The sequence below is a fragment of the Ovis aries genome, chromosome X (assembly GCF_016772045.2).
Source record: "Ovis aries strain OAR_USU_Benz2616 breed Rambouillet chromosome X, ARS-UI_Ramb_v3.0, whole genome shotgun sequence".
In the NCBI taxonomy this organism is placed as follows: domain Eukaryota; kingdom Metazoa; phylum Chordata; class Mammalia; order Artiodactyla; family Bovidae; genus Ovis; species Ovis aries.
In genome coordinates this window covers 47,911,681-47,931,766 of record NC_056080.1, presented here as the reverse complement: position 1 = coordinate 47,931,766, position 20,086 = coordinate 47,911,681, and the positions used below count along the sequence as shown (strand labels likewise).

At 38.3% G+C, this 20,086-nt stretch overlaps 1 pseudogene; it reads right to left on the bottom strand.

Moving 5' to 3' along the window:
* LOC101105556 (importin subunit alpha-4-like) overlaps window positions 1–20,086 on the bottom strand; it is a 48,145-nt pseudogene that overhangs the window by 6,176 nt on the left and 21,883 nt on the right.

Below are 20,086 nucleotides of genomic sequence, written 5' to 3'. Positions count from 1 at the left end.
AGAATTTTGAGCATTACTTTACTAGCATGTGAGATGAGTGCAATTGTGCAGTAGTTTGAGCATTCTTTGGCATTGCCTTTCTTTGGGATTGGAATGAAAACTGACCTTTTCCAGTCCTGAGGGCACTGCTGAGTTTTCCAAATTTGCTGATATATTGAGTGCAGCACTTTCACAGCATCATCTTTCAGGATTTGAAATAGCTCCACTGGAATTCCATCACCTCCACTAGCTTCATTCATAGTGATGCTTTCTAAGGCCCACTTGACTTCACATTCTAGGATGTCTGACTCTAGGTGAGTGATCACACCATTGTGATTATCTTGGTCATGAAGATCTTTTTTGTAAAATTCTTCTGTGTTTTCTTGCCACCTCTTCTTAATATCTTCTGCTTCTCTTAGGGCCATACCATTTCTGTCCTTTACAGAGCCCATCCTTGCATGAAATGTTCCCTTGGTAGCTCTAATTTTCTTGAAGAGATCTCTAGTCTTTCCCATTCTATTGTTTTCCTGTATTTTTTTTTTTTTTGCATTGATCGCTGAAGAAGGCTTTCTTATCTCTCCTTGCTATTCTTTGGAACTCTGCATTCAGATGCTTGTATCTATCCTTTTCTCCTTTGCTTTTCGCTTCTCTTCTTTTTGCAGCGATTTGTAAGGCCTCTTCCAACAGCCATTTTGCTTTTTTGCATTTCTTTTCCATGGGGATGGTCTTGATCACTGTCTCTTGTACAATGTTATGAACCTCATTCCATACTTCATCATGCACTCTATCTATCAGATCTAGGCCCTTAAATCTATTTCTCACTTCCACTGTATAATCATAAGGAATTTGATTTAGGTCATACCTGAATGGTCTAGCGGTTTTCCCTACCTTCTTCAATTCAAGTCTGAATTTGGCAATAAGAAGTTCATGATCTGAGGCACAGTCAGCTCCCAGTCTTGTTTTCGCTGACTGTATAGAGCTTCTCCATCTTTGGCTGCAAAGAATAGAATCAATCTGATTTCGGTGTTGACCATCTTGTGATGTCCATGTGTAGAGTCTTCTCTTGTGTTGTTGGAAGAGGGTGTTTGCCATGATCAGTGCATTTTCTTGGCAAAACTCTATCAGTCTTTGCCCTGCTTCATTCCACATTCTAAGGCCAAATTTGCCTGTTACTCCAGGTGTTTCTTGACTTCCTACTTTTGCATTCCAGTCCCCTATAATGAAAAGGACATCTTCTTGGGGGTGTCCGTTCTATAAGATCTTGTAGGTCTTCATAGAACCGTTCAACATCAGCTTCTTCAGCATTACTGGTTGGGGCATAGACTCGGATTACCATGATATTGAATGGTTTGCCTTGGAAACGAACAGAGATCATTCTATCATTTTTGAGACTGCATCCAAGTACTGCATTTCAGACTCTTTTGTTGACCATGATGGCTACTCCATTTCTTCTGAGGGATTCCTGCCCGCAGTAGTAGATATAATGGACATCTGAGTTAAATTCACCCATTCCAGTCCATTTTAGTTCGCTGATTCCTAGAATGTCGATGCTCAGTCTTGCCATCTCCTGTTTGACCACTTCCAATTTGCCTTGATTCATGGACCTGACATTCCAGGTTCCTATGCAATATTGCTCTTTACAGCATTGGACCTTGCTTCTATCACCAGTCATATCCACAGCTGGGTATTGTTTTTGCTTTGGCACCATCCCTTCATTCTTTCTGGAGTTATTTCTCCACTGATCTCCAGTAGCATATTGGGCACCTATTGACCTGGGGAGTTCCTCTTTCAGTATTCCATCATTTTGCCTTTTCATACTGTTCATGGGGTTCTCAAGGCAAGAATGCTGAAGTGGTTTGCCATTCCCTTCTCCAGTGGACCACATTGTGTCAGACCTCTCCACCAGGCCCACCTGTCTTGGGTGGCCCTACAGAGCATGGCTTAATTTCATTGAGATAGACAAGGCTGTGGTCCTAGTGTGATTAGATTGACTAGTTTTCTGTGATTATGGTTTCAATGTGTCTGCCCTTTTGCAACACCTACCGTCTTACTTGGGTTTCTCTTACCTTGGACATAGGATATCTCTTCACGGCTGCTCCAACAAAGCACAGCCACTGCTCCTTACCTTGGACATGCAATATCTCCTCACTGCTGACCCTCCTGACCTTGAACATGGAATAGCTTCTCTAGGCCCTCCGGCGCCTGAGCAGCCACTGCTCCTTGGACGTGGGGTCACTCCTCCTGGCTGCTGCCCCTGGCCTTGGCCGGGGGTAGCTCCTCTCAGCTGCTACTGCGCTTTTGCAGCCTGGCACTCTCCGCCAATGTCCCTACCTTGGACACAGCGTAATTCCTCTCAGCTGCCACCCCTGACCTCGGACACGGGGTAGCTCCTCTAGGCACTGTAATATGTAAGACAAATGCTAACAAGTATGAAAGGGGAAATTAACAATACCACAATAATAGTGGGAGACTTTAATACCCCACTCACACCTATGGATAGATCAACTAAACAGAAAACTAACAAAGAAACACAAACTTTAAATAATACAATAGACCAGTTAGACCTAATTGATATCTATAGGACATTTCACCCGAAAATAATGAATTTCACCTTTTTCTCAAGTGCTCACGGAACCCTCTCCAGGATAGATCACATCCTGGACCATAAATCTAGCCTTGGTAAATTCAAAAAATCGAAATCATTCCAAGAATCTTTTCTGACCACACTGCAGTAAGGTTAGATCTCAATTATAAGAGAAAAACTATTAAGAATTCCAACATATGGAAGCTGAATATCATGGTGCTGAATAACCAACAAATCACTGAAGAAATCAAAAAAGAAATCAAAGTATGCATAGAAACTAATGAAAATGAAAACACAACAAACCAAAACCTGTGGGACATTGTAAAAGCAATGCTAAGGGGAAAGTTCATAGCAATACAGGCATACCTCAAGAAACAAGAAAAAAAGTCAAATAATCTAATGCTACACCTAAAGCAACTAGAAAAGGAAGAAATGGAGAACCCCAGGGTTAGTAGAGTGAAAGAAATCTTAAAAATTAGGGCAGAAATAAATGCAAAAGAAACAAAAGAGACCATAGCAAAAATCAACAAAGCCAAAAGCTGGTTCTTTGAAAGGATAAATAAAACTGACAAACCATTAGCCAGGCTCATCAAGAAACAAAGGGAGAAAAACAAAATCAATAAATTAGAAATGAAAATGGAGAGATCACAACAGACAACACAGAAATACAAAGGATCATAAGAGACTACTATCAGCAATTATATGCCACTAAAATAGACAGCATAGAAGAAATGGACAAATTCATAGAAAACAACTTTCCAAAACTGAACCAGGAATAAATAGAAAATGTTAACAGACCCATCACAAGCATGGAAATTGAAGCTGTAATCAGAACTCTTCCAGCAAGGAAAGCCCAGGTTCAGATGGCTTCACAGCTGAATTCTACCAAAAATTTAGAGAAGAGCTAACACCTATCCTACTCAAACTCTTCCAGAAAATTGCAGAGGAAGGTAAACTTCCAAACTCATTCTATGAGGCCACCATCACCCTAATACCTAAACCTGACAAAGATGCCACAACAAAAGAAAACTACAGGCCAATATCACTGATGAACATAGATGCAAAAGTCCTTAACAAAATCCTAGCAATCAGAATCCAACAACACAATAAAAAGATCACACACCATGACCAAGTGGGCTTTATCCCAGGGATGCAAGGATTCTTCAATATCAGCAAATCAATCAATGTAATACACCACATTAACAAATTGAAAAATAAAAGCCATATGATTATCTCAATAGGTGAAGAGAAAGCCTTTGACAAAATTCAACATCCATTTATGACAAAAAAACTCCAGAAAGCAGGAATAGAAGGAACATACCTCAACATAGTAAAAGCTATGTATGACAAACCCACAGCAAACATTATCCTAAATGGTGAAAAATTGAAACCATTTCCCCTAAAGTCAGGAACAAGACAAGGGTGCCCACTTTCACCACTACTATTCAACATAGTTTTGGAAGTTTTAGCCACAGCAATCAGAACAGAAAAAGAAATAAAAGGAATCCAAATTGGAAAGAAGAAGTAAAACTCTCACTGTTTGCAGATGACATGATCCTCTACATAGAAAACCCTAAAGACTCCACCAGAAAATTACTAGAGCTAATCAATGAATATAGTAAAGTTGCAGCATATAAAATCAACACACAGAAATCCCTTGCATTCCTATACACTAATAATAAGTAAAAGAAAGAGAAATTAAGGAAACAATGCCATTCACCATTGCAATGCAAAGAAAAAAATACTTAGGAATATATCTACCTAAAGAAACTAAAGACCTATATATAGAAAACTATAAAACACTGGTGAAAGAAATCAAAGAGGACACTAATAGGTGGAAAATTATACCATGTTCATGGATGTCAAAAATCAATATAGTGAAAATGAGTATACTACCCAATGCAATCTACAGATTCAATGCAATCCCTATCAAGCTACCAATGGTATTTTTCACAGAGCTAGAACAAATAATTTCACAATGTGTAAGGAAAAAAAAAAAAAAAAAAACCTTGAATAGCCAAAGCAATCTTGAGAAAGAAGAATGGAACTGGAGGAATCAACCTGCCTGACTTCAAGCTCTACTACAAAGCCACAGTCATCAAAAAAGTACAGTACTGGCACAAAGACAGAAATATAGATCAATGGAACAAAATAGAAAGCTCAGAGATAAACCCATGCACCTATAGACACCTTATCTTTGACAAAGGAGGCAAAAAGATAAAATGGATTAAAGACAATCTCTTTAACAAGTGGTGCTGGGAAAACTGGTCAACCACTTGTAAAAGAATGAAACTAGAACACTTTCTAACACCATACACAAAGATCAACTCAAAATGGATTAAAGATCTAAATGTAAGACCAGAAACTATAAAACTCTTAGAGGAGAACATAGGCAAACACTCTGTGACATAAATCACAGCAGTATCCTCTATGACCCGCCTCCCAGAATATTGGAAATAAAAGCAAAAATAAACAAATGGGACCTAATTAAAATTAAAAATTTCTGCACAACAAAGGAAACTATAAGCCAGGTGAAAAGACAGTCTTCAGAATGAGAGAAAATAATAGCAAATGAAGCAACTGACAAACAACTACTCTGAAAATATACAAGCAACCCCTGCAGCTAAATTCCAGAAAAATAAACAACCCAATTAAAAATGGAACAAAAACCGAAATAAACATTTCTCCAAAGAAGGCATACAGATTGCCAACAAACACATGAAAAGATGCTCAATATCTCTCATTATCAGAGAAATGGAAATCAAAACCACAATGAGGTGCCATTTCACGCCAGTCAGAATGCCTGTGATCCAAATGTATACAAGCAATAAATGCTGGAGAGGATGTGGAGAAAAGGGAAACCTTTTACACTGTTGGTGGGAATGCAAACTAGTACAGCCACTATGGAGAACAGTATGTAGATTCTTTAACAAACTGGAAATAGAACTGCCTTATGACCCAGCAATCCCACTGCTGGGCATACACACCAAGGAAACCAGAATTAAAAGAGACACATGTACCCCAATGTTCACTGTAGCACTGTTTATATAGCCAGGACATGGAAGCAACCTAGATTTCCATCAGCAGATAAATGGATAAGAAAGCTGTGGTACATATACACAATGGAGTATTACTCAGCCATTAAAAAATACATTTGAATTAGTTCTAATGAGGTGGATGAAACTGGAGCCGGTTATACAGAGTGAAGTAAGCCAGAAAGAAAAACATCAATACAGTATGCTAATGCATATATATGGAATTTAGAAAGATGGTAATCAGTTCAGTTCAGTTCAGTTCAGTTGGTCAGTCGTGTCCGACTCTTTGCGACCCCATGAATTGCAGCCCGCCAGGCCTCCCTGTCCATCACCAACTCCCAGAGTTCACTCAGACTCATGTCCATCGAGTCAGTGATGCCATCCAGCCATCTCATCTCTGTTGTCCCCTTCTCCTCCTGCCCCCAATCCCTCCCAGCATCAGAATCTTTTCCAATGAGTCAACTCTTCGCATGAGGTGGCCAAAGTACTGGAGTTTCAGCTTTAGCATCACTCCTTCCAAAGAAATTCCAGGGTTGATCTCCTTCAGAATGGACTGGTTGGATCTCCTTGCAGTCCAAGGGACTCTCAAGAGTCTTCTCCAACACCACAGTTCAAACGCATCAATTCTTCAGCGCTCAGCCTTCTTCACAGTTCAACTCTCACATCCATACATGACCACAGGAAAAACCATAGCCTTGACTAGACAGACCTTAGTTGGCAAAGTAATGTCTATGCTTTTGAATATACTATCTAGGTTGGTCATAACTTTTCTTCCAAGGAGTAAGTGTCTTTTAATTTCATGGCTGCAGTCACCATCTGTAGTGATTTTGGAGCCCCCCAAAATAAAGTCTGCCTCTCTTTCCACGGTTTCCCCATCTATTTCCCATGAAGTGATGGGACCAGATGCCATGATCTTCGTTTTCTGAATGTTGAGCTTTAAGCCAACATTTTCGCTCTCCTCTTTCACTTTCATCAAGAGGCTTTTTAGTTCCTCTTCACTTTCTGCCATAAGGGTGATGTCATCTGCATATCTGAGGTGATTGATATTTCTCCTGGCAATCTTGATTCCAGCTTGTGTTTCTTCCAGTCCAGCATTTCTCATGATGTACTCTGCATATAAGTTAAATAAGCAGGGTGACAATATACAGCCTTGATGTACTCCTTTTTCTATTTGGACCAGTCTATTGTTCCGTGTCCAGTTCTCACTGTTGCTTCCTGACCTGCATACAGATTTCTCAAGAGGCAGGTCAGGTGGTCTGGTATTCCCATCTCTTGAAGAATTTTCCACAGTTTATTGTGATCCACACAGTCAAAGGCTTTGGCATAGTCAATAAAGCAGAAATAGATGATTTTCTGGAACTCTTTTGCTTTTCCATGATCCAGCGGATGTTGGCAATTTGATCTCTGGTTCCTCTGTCTTTTCTAAAACAAGCTTGAACATCAGGGAGTTCACAGTTCACGTATTGCTGAAGCCTGGCTTGGAGAATTTTGAGCATTACTTTAGTAGCATGTGAGATGAGTGCAATTGTGTGGTAGTTTGAGCATTCTTTGGCATTGTCTTTCTTTGGAATTGAAATGAAAACTGACCTTTTCCAGTCCTGTGGTCACTGCTGAGTTTTCCAAATTTGCTGGCATATTGATTGTAGCACTTTCACAGCATCATCTTTCACGATTTGAAACAGCTCAACTGGAATTCCATCACCTCCACTAGCTTTGTTCATAGTGATGCTTTCTAAGGCCCACTTGACTTCACATTCCCAGATGTCTGGCTCTAGATTAGTGATCACATCATCATGATTATCTGGGTCGTGAAGATCTTTTTTTGTACAGTTCTTCCGTGTACTTCGTACAGTTCTTCCAAATATTGCCACCTCTTCAATGGTAACCCTGAATGCGAGAGAGCAAAAGAGACATAGATGTATAGAACAGTTTTGGACTCTGTGGGAGAGGGAGAGGCTGGGATGATTTCGGAGAAAGGCATTGAAACATTTATAATATCATATAAGAAACCAATCTCCAGTCCAGATTTGATGAAGGATACAGGATGCTTGGGGCTGGTGCACTGGGATGACCCAGAGAGATGGTATGGGGAAGGAGGTGTGAGGAGGGTTCAGGATTGGGAACACGTGTACACTCGTGGTAGATTCATGTTGATGTATGGCAAAATCAATACAATATTGTAAAGTAATTAGCCTCCAATTAAAATAAATAAATTTAAATTAAAAAAAAATAATACCCCATCCTGGCAGAACTTAACTGTGTGCTGATCATGAGCATCAGACCCCAGACTAAAATAAACAAAAAAAAAAAAAAAAAAGAAAGAAAAGAAAACAGAAGAAGGCAATAAGAATGGAGGGACTGATGAAGGACAGAGCGTTTTGACAACTCTCAGTGAACATGACATAATCTCTACTCTGAGGATCATCACCTACAATATTTCCCAAAGCCCATACTGCTTGCTCACAAACATTTTGATGTGGCTGAAAGAAGTCTTAGAAAAAGAGGTACAGCATTAAACTGTATGATAGTTTGAGTCTGTGCAGAAGTTCCTGATGCTATATTAGTTAACATTTATACAGCTTCAGACTGTAATGAAGGATTATCATCCCTTTCTAGACACTTCACTAGAATTGTAACATCCAAGGTTTTATTAGGTCATCACCTGTTGGATTTCTGTCACTGGATAAAAGTTTTCTTGCAACCTGTATAGCACTCAACTGGGCCACTGAGTATTTATCATTTGTGGCATTCTGCATTATAGCTTCTAGTATTATACTGTGTGCTTTAAAATCAGCATCAACATCTGAATCTTCTAAATTTTCTTCTTGGGGAACATTTCTTTTTTTCAGTAATTGTTCATCTCTTTTGTTCTTTTGCAGTTGAACAGTCATTTCATTTCTGTATCTTCACATTGTTCACATCATGGCCCTTATTCTTAAAGCTCTTGATGAGGTGGTTCTCCAAGCTGGGGTTCTCAACTATGGCTGTTTGCTGGCTCCATCTGCAGCTGTGTCACAGCAGTAGTGGAGGCAGTGAGTCTCAGTAAGGGAAGGGGAAGTGGAGGGCGAGAGGGGAAGAGAGGGAAAGGGGGAGAGGAGCGCATATTACTCTATGCTGCCAAGCACTGGCAGCAGTCTTTGAGTGGTAAAAGCTTATGCTCCCACTGTGGGATCCTGGTCCCTGGTTCTAGAGGGAGCAGAGAAGACCTTATTTGCAAAGTATTATATGTGTCTGTTCTAAGTTTTCTGAGGTCTACTTGAAGGACTAATGCAAGGAACTTGTCTCTATTTTGCCTAACTTAGAATTCAGGTCACACTACGTTTCACCACAGGCTTAGCATAAACCTGACTAAGTGTTAGATTGCCCCAGCACAAAAGCAATCTGTAAGGACTGCGAGAGGTGTTTAGGGTTTTGTTTTGTTTTGAAAGAGGCTGTTTTTATTTTTTCTTCTTCTTTTAAAAAATATTTATTTAGCTGCATTAGGTCTTAGTTGCAGCACACAGGATCTTCCATGTGTCATGTGGGAACTTTTGGTGTGGCATATGGACTCTGTAGTTGTGCCATGCCCAGGCTCAGTATTTGTGGCATGCAAGCTTAGTTTCTTTGTGGCATGTGGAATTTTAGTTCCTGACCAGTGATGGAACCCGTGTCTCCTGCATTGTAAGGCAGATTATTTATTGGCTGTGCTGGCTCTTTGTTGTTGCTTGTGGGCTTTCTTTAGTTTTGGCAAGCGTGGGCTTCTCATTGTGGTGACATTTAGCCCTGCAGAGCACAGGCTCTAGGCACATAGGCTTCAATAGTTGTGGCACACAGGCTTAGTTTACAGAGGCATGTGGGATCTCCTTGGACTAGGGTTTGAACCAGTATCTCCTGCATTGCAAGATGGATTCTTAACCACTGGACCACCAGGAGAATCCTGAGGGTGCTTTTCTTTTATTATTGGCATTTAATTTTGTTTTTAGCTCCTAGCATTCAAGGAAATCTCTGTCAAAACACAAGTCAAACAAGAGCTAAAGGAATAGAGACCTCAGAGACCATTCATGAAAAGGAATACAATCTTTTCAAAAATAGCTTTGAGTACTCACTGAATATATGGATTACTCCAGATTTCCAACAAAGGCTGCAACAACACAGCAAACCCTGAGAAAGATTTCCAGAGTTAACCATATTACAACAATCAAACGTTCAGTTTTTAACAACAAAATCACAGGATATACAAGGCAATGGGAAAGTATGGCCTATTCAAAGAATAAAATTGATGAACAGAAATGAAATTAAGATATGAAACTTACTAGACAAAGACTTCAACACAACTATATTAAATATGATCAAAATGCTAAAGGAAAACATGGAGAAAAAAACTAAAGAGAATCAGGAAGAAAATGTAATCAAAATGTTTTGGACATAAATAAAAAAGAAATTATTAAAAAGAACTAAATAAAAATTCTGGAGTTAAAAAGCAGAGAAACTGAAAAACAATTTAACTGAGGGATTCAATAGCATATTTAATCAGAGAGAAATGAGTCAGTGAATTAAAGGTAGGCCAATTGAAATTCATGAAGTGTGAAATTTATAAAGTGGAAAGAAAAAATGATAATGAAAAGTGAACAGAACCAAAAGGACCTGAAGTAAATCAAGTGACCAACACACACATTATGGGAGTCTTAGAGGGAGAAATGAGAAACAAAGGAGAAGAATACTGGAAGAAATAGTGTTCAAAAACTTCCCAAATCTAGTGAAAGACATAGGTTTACAAATCAAGAACCTTGACAAATTCCAACTATAGTAAATTCAAATATATACACAGTTTTCTTTCACAGTGAGGCTACTTATTTTAGGGCACAAAGGAAAGGCTTCAAAAGGGGGAATTTACCCAGCCGAGAATGGGGAATCTTCCCCCCAGCACATGCACATGACACACCCATTGCACTGCAGCCTGCAAAAACACAGGTTTGATCCCTGGTCCAAGAAGATCCAACCTGCCATGAAGCAACTAAGCCTGTGCACCACAACTGTTGAGCCTGTACTCTAGAACTTGGGAACCACAACTACTGAAGCCTGCACACTGGAGAGTTCATTCTTCACAACAAGAAAAGCCACCAAAAGGAGAAGCCCACACACTTCAAAGAGAGTACCCTCCACTTGCAACTACAGAAAAGCCCACGCAGCAAAAAGGACCCAGCACAGTCAAAAAAAAAAAAAAAAAAAGAAAGAAAGAAAAAGAAAAGGACAATACTGCATATACAGACTGCGTCACATGGACTCTTCCTTTTTTATTCCATTCAACCAGCTTAGAAGGGTTTCAAGAATAGTATTTATAAATTTCCAGAGATCAAGCCCTGAGCTTTTGGAGTGGGAGCACTGACTCCAAGACCTTAGACTACCAGAGAACTAACCTTAAGGAGTATCAAATAGTGAGAAATCACACAAAGGAAATCACTTGAACAAGACCTGACATCACCTGACCACCAGTAGCAAACTGTGCACTATGCCTCATCTAAACAACAAAGAAAACAAAAAATACAAACCCAATCATCAGCTGACAGGATTGCCACCTCACTCAGCCTTGCTCATCAGAGGAAAAACACACAAACAAACAAAGAAAAACTCGGACAAATATCACCCTATGAAAAGCTTATACAAAACATTGGACCATACTTAGGAGGACAGAAACCAAAAGGAAAAAGAATTCAACCTTGAAGCCTGGGAAAAAGAGATATCAAACACAACAAGTTTAAAAAAAAACCCTGAAAATGCAGAGAAATACTAAACAAGTGAAGGAACAAACTAGAAACATAGAAGTCCAAATAAATGAAGAGGAAATAGGCAAATTACCTGAAAAAGAAATAAAAATAATGATAGCAAAGATGATCAAAAACCTTGAAAACAAAATGGAAAAAATGCAAGAATCAATTAAGACCTAGAACAACTAAAGAACAGACATACAGAGGTAAACAACACAATTACTGAAACTGAAAACACTCTAGAAGGAATCAGTAGCAGACTATCTGAAGCAGAAGAACAAATCAGTGAGCTGCTAGACAAAATGTTGGAAATGACTTCTGAAGAGAAGAATAAAGTAAAAAGAATGAAAAGAACTGATGATGGTCTCAGAGACTTCTGGGACAATATCAAACACAACAACATTCAAATTACAGAGGTTTCTTAGAAGAGAAAAAGAAAGGGTATGAGAATATTTTTGAAGAGACTATATTTGAAAATTTCCCCAACATGAAAAGGAAATAGTCAATCAAATCCAAGAGGCACAAAGAGTCCCATACAGGATAAACTCAAGGAGAAACATGCCAAGACACATACTAATCAAACTAACAAAGACTAAACACAAATAAATAATATTAAAAGCAGCAAGGGAAAAGTAACAAGAAACAGACAAGGGAAATCCCATATGCTTAACAGCTGATCTTTCAACAGAAACTCTGCAGGCCAGAGGGGAATGGCAGGACCCTTATGGCAGAAAGTGAAGAGGAGCTAAAAAGCCTCTTGATGAAAGTGAAAGAGGAGAGTGAAAAAGTTGGCTTAAAGCTCAATATTCAGAAAACGAAGATCATGGCATCTGGTCCCATCACTTCATGGGAATTAGATGGGGAAACAGTGGAAACAGTGTCAGACTTTATTTTTGGGGGAGCTCCAAAATCACTGCAGATGGTGACTGCTGCCATGAAATTAAAAGACGCTTACACCTTGGAAGAAAAGTTATGACCAACCTAGATAATATATTCAAAAGCAGAGACATTACTTTGCCGACTAAGGCCCGCCTAGTCAAGGCTATGGTTCTTCCTGTGGTCATGTATGGATGTGAGAGTTGGACTGTGAAGAAGGCTGAGTGCCGAAGAATTGATGTGTTTGAACTGCGATGTTGGAGAAGAGTCTTGAGAATCCCTTGGACTGCAAGGAGATCCAACCAGTCCATTCTGAAGGAGATCAGCCCTGGGATTTCTTTGGAAGGAATGATGCTAAAGCTGAAACTCCAGTACTTTGGCCACCTCATGAGAACAGTTGACTCATTGGAAAAGACTCTGATGCTGGGAGAGATTGGGGACAGGAGGAGAAGGGGACGACCGAGGATGAGATGGCTGGATGGCATCACTGACTCGATGGACGTGAGTCTGAGTGAACTCCGGGAGATGGTGTTGGACATGGAGGCCTGGCGTGCTGCGATTCATGCGGTCGCAAAGAGTCGGACATGACTGAGCAACTGAACTGAACTGAACTGATTTACAGCAGTGAAAAGGAAAAATCTACAAGCAAGATTACTTTACCTGGCAAGGATCTTATTCAAAATTGATACAGAAATAAAAAGCTTTTCAGACAAGCAAAAGTAAAGAGAATTCAGTACCACCAAATCAGCTTTACAACAAATGTTAAAGGGACTTATATAGTCAAGAAATACAAGAGAAGAAAAAAGATCCACAAAATCAACCCCAAACAAGTAAGAAAATGGCAATAGGAAAATATATATCAATAATTACTTTAAATCTTTGAATGTAAATGCATTAAATGCTCCAACCAAAAGACACAGACAGGCTGAATGGATATAAAAACAAGACTCATATATATGCTCTCTACAAGAAATCCACTTCAGACCTCAAGACACATATAGACTGAAAGGGAGAGGATGGAAAAATATATTCCATGCAAATGAGAAGTAAAAGAAAGTTGGAGTAGCAATCCTCATATCAGATAAAATAGACCTTAAAATAAAAAAGTTTACAAGAGATAAGGAAGAACACTACATAATAATCAAGGGATCAATCCAAGACCAAGACATAACAATTGTAAATATCTATGCACCCAATATAGGAGCACCTCAATACATAAGACAAACAGTAACAGACATAAAAGGGGAAATTGACAGTAACACAATCATAGTAGGAGACTTTAACACCCCACTTACACTAATGAACACATCATCAAAACAGAAAACTAATAAGGAAACACAAGTCTTAAATGATACATTAGATGAGATGGATCTCATTGATATCTTCAGGATATTCCATCCAAATGCAGAACACTATACTTTCCTTTCAAGTGCACATGGAGCATTCTCTAAGATAGACCACATCTTGGGTCACAAATCAGTTCAGTTCAGTAGCTCAGTCATGTCCGACTCTTTGCAACCCCATGAACCGCAGCATGCCAGGCCTCCCTGTTGCTCACCAACACCCGGAGTCCAACCAAACCCAGGTCCATTGAGTCGGTGATGCCATCCAACCATCTCATCCTCTGTCATCCCCTTCTCTTCCTGCCCTCAATCTTTCCCAGCATCAGGGTCTTTTCAAATGAGTTAGCTCTTCACATCAGGTAGCCAAAGTATTGGAGTTTCAGCTTCAATATCAGACCTTTTAATGAACACCCAGGACTGATCTCCTTTAGGATGGACTGGCTGGATCTCCTTGAAGTCCAAGGGACTCTCAAGAGTCCTCTCCAACACCAGTTCAAAAGCATCAATTCTTCAGCACTTAGCTTAATTTATAGTCCAACTCTCATATCCATACATGACCATTGGAAAAACCATAGCCTTGACTAGACGGACCTTTGTCTGACCTTCAGGTCACAAATAAAACCTCAGTAAATTTAAGAAAATTGAAATCATACCAAGCATCTTCTCTGACTACAAAGCTATGAGACTAGATATCAATTACAACCAAAAAAATTGTAAGAAACACAAACACATGGAGATTAAACAACACGTTTCTAAATAAACAACAGATTATTGATGAAATCAAAGGGAAATAAAGCAAAAATTCTTGTAACAAATGGCAATGGAAACACGACAACTCAAAACATATGGGAAGCACCAAAAGCAGTTCTAAGAGGGAAATTTATAGCAATACAATCCTACCTCAAGAAACAAGAGAAACATCGAAGAGACAACCCAACTTTACACCTAAAACAACTGGAAAAAGAAGAACAAAAAACCCTCAAAATTAGTAAAAGGAAAGAAATCATAAAATTATAGCAGAAATAAATGAAAAAAAAGAGAGAAACAATAGTAAAGATTAATAAAACTGAAAGCTGGTTCTTTGAAAAGATAAACAAAATTGACAAACCTTTAGCCAGACTTCTTAAGAAAAAAATAAAGAGAGAAGAATCAAATCAACAAAATTAGAAATGAAAAAGGAGAGGTTACAACAGACAATGCAGAAACACAAAGGATTATAAAAGACTATTATGAACAACTATGTGTTAATAAAATGGATAACCTGGAAGAAATGGACAGGTTCTTAGTAAAGTTCAATCTTCCAATATTGAACCGAGAAGAAATATAAATTATGAAACACCTAATTACAAATACTGAAATTGAAGCTGTGATCCAAATTCTCCCAAAAAACAAAACATGAAGTGATGGGACCAGATGTCATGATCTTCGTTTTCTGAATGTTGAGCTTTAAGCCAACATTTTCGCTCTCCTCTTTCACTTTCATCAAGAGACTTTTTAGTTCCTCTTCACTTTCTGCCATAATGGTGGTGTCATCTGCATATCTGAGGTTATTGATATTTCTCCTGGCAATCTTGATTCCAGCTTGTGTTTCTTCCAGTCCAGCGTTTCTCATGATGTACTCTGCATATAAGTTAAATAAGCAGGGTGACAGTATACAGCCTTGACATACTCCTTTTTCTATTTGGAACCAGTCTGTTGTTCCTTGTCCAGTTCTAACTGTTGCTTCCTCACCTGCATACAGATTTCTCAAGAGGCAGGTCAGCTGGTCTGGTATTCCCATCTCTTTCAGAATTTTCCACAGTTTTTCACTCTCCTCTTTCACTCTCATCAAGAGGCTTCTTAGTTCCTCTTCACTTTCTGCCATAAGGGTGGTGTCATCTGCATATCTGTGGTTATTGATATTTCTCCCGGCAGTCCGGCGTTTCTCATGATGTACTCTGCATAGAAGTTAAATAAGCAGGGTGACAATATACAGCCTTTTTGTACTCCTTTTCCTATTTGGAACCTGTCTGTTGTTCCATGTCCTCTTCTAACTGTTGCTTCCTGACCTGCACACAGATTTTTCAAGAGGCAAGTCAGGTGGTCTGGTATTCCCATCTCAGAATTTTCCACAGTTTATTGTGATCCACAGAGTCAAAGGCTTTGACATAGTCAATAAAGCAGAAATAGATGTTTTTCTGGAACTCTCTTGCTTTTTCCATGATCCAGCAGATGTTGGCAATTTGATCTCTGGTTCCTCTGCCTTTTCTAAGAAAGTAGAAAACATAAAAAGGACTGTAAACCAGCTAGACCTAACAGATACATGTAGAACACTCTACCCAACAGCTGAATGCATTCTTCTCAAGTGCATGTGGTGCATTCTCCAGGACAGATCATATGTCAAGTCACAAAACAAATCCCAATAATTCAATTTTTTAAAAAAACGAAATTATACAAAATATCTTCTTCAACCACAGTGGAATGAAGATAGAAGTCACTAACAAAATGAAAATGAAAATGATGCAAATATGTGGAAATTAAACATGATATTCTTTAAAGACCAATGGATCAAAAAATAAATCACAGGGAAAATTAAGACATGCTTAAATATAAATTAAAATAAAAATGCAACATGCCAAAGTTTTTGAGATGAGGTGAAAACAGTTCTCAGCAGGAAATTTATAGCTGTCAATACCTGCATTTAAAAAGAAGAGACATCTCTAACCAGTACCCTAAATTTATAACTTGGGGAACTATAAAAAGATGAACAGATGAACACACTAAACCCAAAGGTGGCCTAATAAAAGAAGAAGAAAAATTAGACTAAAAACAAGAAAAGCAGAGAAAAGAAAACCAAAAGGGAAAATTGCTGAAACCAGAAGTTGATTCTTTGAAAAGATCAATCAAACTGATAAATCTTTAGCTAGAATGACAAAGAAAAAGAGAGAAAAGCCACATGAAACTAAAGACAGAAATGACAGCAGGGACATTACTACCAACTTTACAGAAATAGAAAGGATTATAAGAGAATATTGTGAAAAATTATACACCAACAAATTAGATAACTTAGATGAAATGGAAAATTCCTAGAAACAAGCAAATTGTGTGAGTCAAGAAGAAATAAAAATCCTTAACAGAATTATAATAAGTAAAGAGATTAAATCAGTAATCCAAAACCTCCCAACAAAAGAAAATCTAGACCAGGTAGTTTCACTGATGAATTCGACTAGTTAATGAAGAATTGCCTTATTGGCTTTATGAGATATGACACCAAAAGCAAAGAAAGAGAAACCTGGATAATGTGGACTTCATGAATATTAAAAAAAAAAAAGCAAACAAAAAAAACCAACTGTGTATCAAAAGACATTATCAACAAACTGAAAAGATGATTTACACAATGAGAGAAAAAATTTGAAGATTATATATATATATATATATATATATATATATATAAAGGTTTTAATATCTAGATGATGTTAAAAAAATGCATACACGTCAACAACAAAAATGCAGAAAATCCAATTTTTTAAATAAAATAATTTGAACAGAGACAAAGGAAATTGACATCATGCTCAAGGAATCAATACAAGAAGATATAATAATTGTGTATATGTATGCACCCAGCATACTGCTGCTGCTGTGATAAGTCACTTCAGTCGTGTCTGACTCTGTGCGACCACATAGACGGCAGCCCACCAGGATCCACCGTACCTGGGATTCTCCAGGCAAGAACAATGGAGTGGGTTGTCATTTCCTTCTCCAATGTGTGAAAGTGAAGTCGCTCAGTCATGTCTGACTCTTCTCGATCCCATGAACTGCAGCCTACCACGCTCCTCCATCCATGGGATTTTGCAGGCAAGAATACTGGAGTGGGGTCCCATCACTTTCTCCGCACCCAATATAGGGCCACTTAAATATATAAACCACATATATATATATATATATCAGTTTCAGTTCAGTCACTCAGTTGTGTCCGACTCTTTGCGATCCCATTAATCGCAGCATACCAGGCCTCCCTGTCCATCACCAACTCCCGGAGTTCATGAAAACTCATGTCCATTGAATTGATGATCCCGCAGATGTTGGCAATTTGATCTCTGGTTCCTCTGCCTTTCCTAAAACCAGCTTAAACACCTGAAAGTTCACAATTCACGTATTGCTGAAGCTTGGCTTGGAGAATTTTGAGGATTACTTTACTAGCATGTGAGATGAGTGCAATTGTGCAGTAGTTTGAGCATTCTTTGGCATTGCCTTTCTTTGGGATTGGAATGAATATTGACCTTTTCCAGTCCTGTAGCCACTGCTGAATTTTCCAAATTTGCTGGCATATTGGGAGCAGCACTTTCACAGCATCATCTTTCAGGATTTGAAATAGCTCAACTGGAATTCCACCATCTCAACTAGCTTTGTTCGTAGTGATGCTTTCTAAGGCCCACTTGACTTCACATTCCAAGATGTCTGGCTCTAGGTGAGTGATCACACCGTCGTGATTATCTGGGTCATGAAAATCTTTTATGTACATTTCTTCTGTGTATCCTTGACACCTCTTCTTAATATCTTTTGCTTCTGTTAGGTCCATACCATTTCTGTCCTTTATCAAGCCTATCTTTGAATTAAATATTCCCTTGATATCTCTAATTTTCTTGAAGAGATCTCTAGGCTTTCCTATTTTGTTGTTTTCCTCTATTTCTTTTCATTGATCACTGAGGAAGACTTACTTCTCCTTGCTATTCTTTGGAACTCTGCATTCAAACAGGAATATCTTTCTTTTTCTCCTTTGCTTTTCCCTTCTCTTCTTTTCACAGCTATTTGTAAGGCCTCCTCAGACAGCTATTTTTCTTTTTTGCATTTCTTTTCCATGAAGATGGTCTTGATCCCTGTCTCCTGTACAATGTCACGAATCTCCATCCATAGTTCACCAGGCACTTTATTAGATCTAGTCCCTTAAATCTATTTCTCACTTCCACTGTATAATCATAAATGATTTGATTTAGGTCATACCTGAATGGTCTAGTGGTTTTCCTTACTTTCTTCAGTTTAAGTCTCAATTTGGCAATAAGGAGTTTATTATATGAGCCACAGTCAGAGCCCAGTCTTGTTTTAGCTGACTGTATAGAGGTTTTCCATCTTTGGCTGCAAAGAATATAATCAATCTGATTTCAGTGTTGACCATCTGGTGATGTACATGTGTAGAGTCTTCTCTTGTGTTGTTCGAAGAGGGTGTTTGCTATGACCACTGTGCTCTCTTGACAAAACTCTATTAGCCTTTTCCCTGCTTCATTCCGTATTCCAAGGCCAAATTTGCCTGTTACTTCAGGTGTTTCTTGACTTCCTACTTTTGCATTCCAGTCCCTTATAATGAAAAGCACATCTTTTTTGGGTATTAGTTCTGAAAGATCTTGTAGGTCTTCATAGAACCATTCAACTTCAGCTTCTTCAGCATTACTGGTTGGGGCATAGGCTTGGATCACCGTGATATTGAATGGTTTGCCTTGGAAATGAACAGAGATCATTCTGTTGTTTTTGAGATTGCATCCAAGTACTGCATTTCAGACTGTTTTGTTGACCATGATGGCTACTCCACTTCTTCTAAGGGAATCCTGCCCACAGTAGTGGATATAATTGTCATCTGATTTGAATTCACCCATTCCAGTCCATTTTAGTTCACTGATTCCTAGAATGTTGACATTCACTCTTGCCATCTCCTGTTTGACCATTTCCAATTTGCCTTGATTCATGTACCTAACATTCCAGGTTCCTATGCAATATTGCTCTTTACAGCATTGAACCTTGCTTCAATCACCAGTCACATCCAAAACTGAGTGTTATTTTTGCATGTATATATATATATATATATATATATATATATATATACATATACATACACATATATATGTATATAACATTCCATCAAAAAGCAATAGAATACACATTCTTTAGAAGCATGGAACCATCTCCAGGATACATTACATGTTAGGCCACAAAAAAGCCTTGGCAAATTAAGAAAATTGAATGTAGTCAAGCATCTTTTCTGACTACAACACTATGAGACTAGAAATCAACTACAAGGAAAAAAATGGAAACAACAACAACAAACACATGGATACTAAACAAGGTACCACTAAGCAACCAATGTATCACTACAGTATACAAATTAGAAATTAAAAAAAAAATGCTTGGAAACAAATGAAAAAGAAAACACAATGATCAAAAATCTATGGAATGAAAGAAAAACAGTTCTACGGGGGAAGATTAAGTGATACAAACTTCCCTCAGGAAATAAGACTATCTTAAATAAACAATCTAACCTTATATCTAAAGGAACTAGACAAACACACAAAACCTAAAGTTAGTAGAAGGAAAGCAGTCATAAAGATCAGAGGAGAGATAAATGAAATAGAGGATATTAAAACATTTAAAAAATCACTGAAATGCAAAATTAATTGAGGACTTAAGTGTAAGACCAGAAACCATAAAACTTCTAGAAGAAAACATGCACAGAACATTCTTTGACAAAAATTGTAGCAATATTATTTGAATCTATTT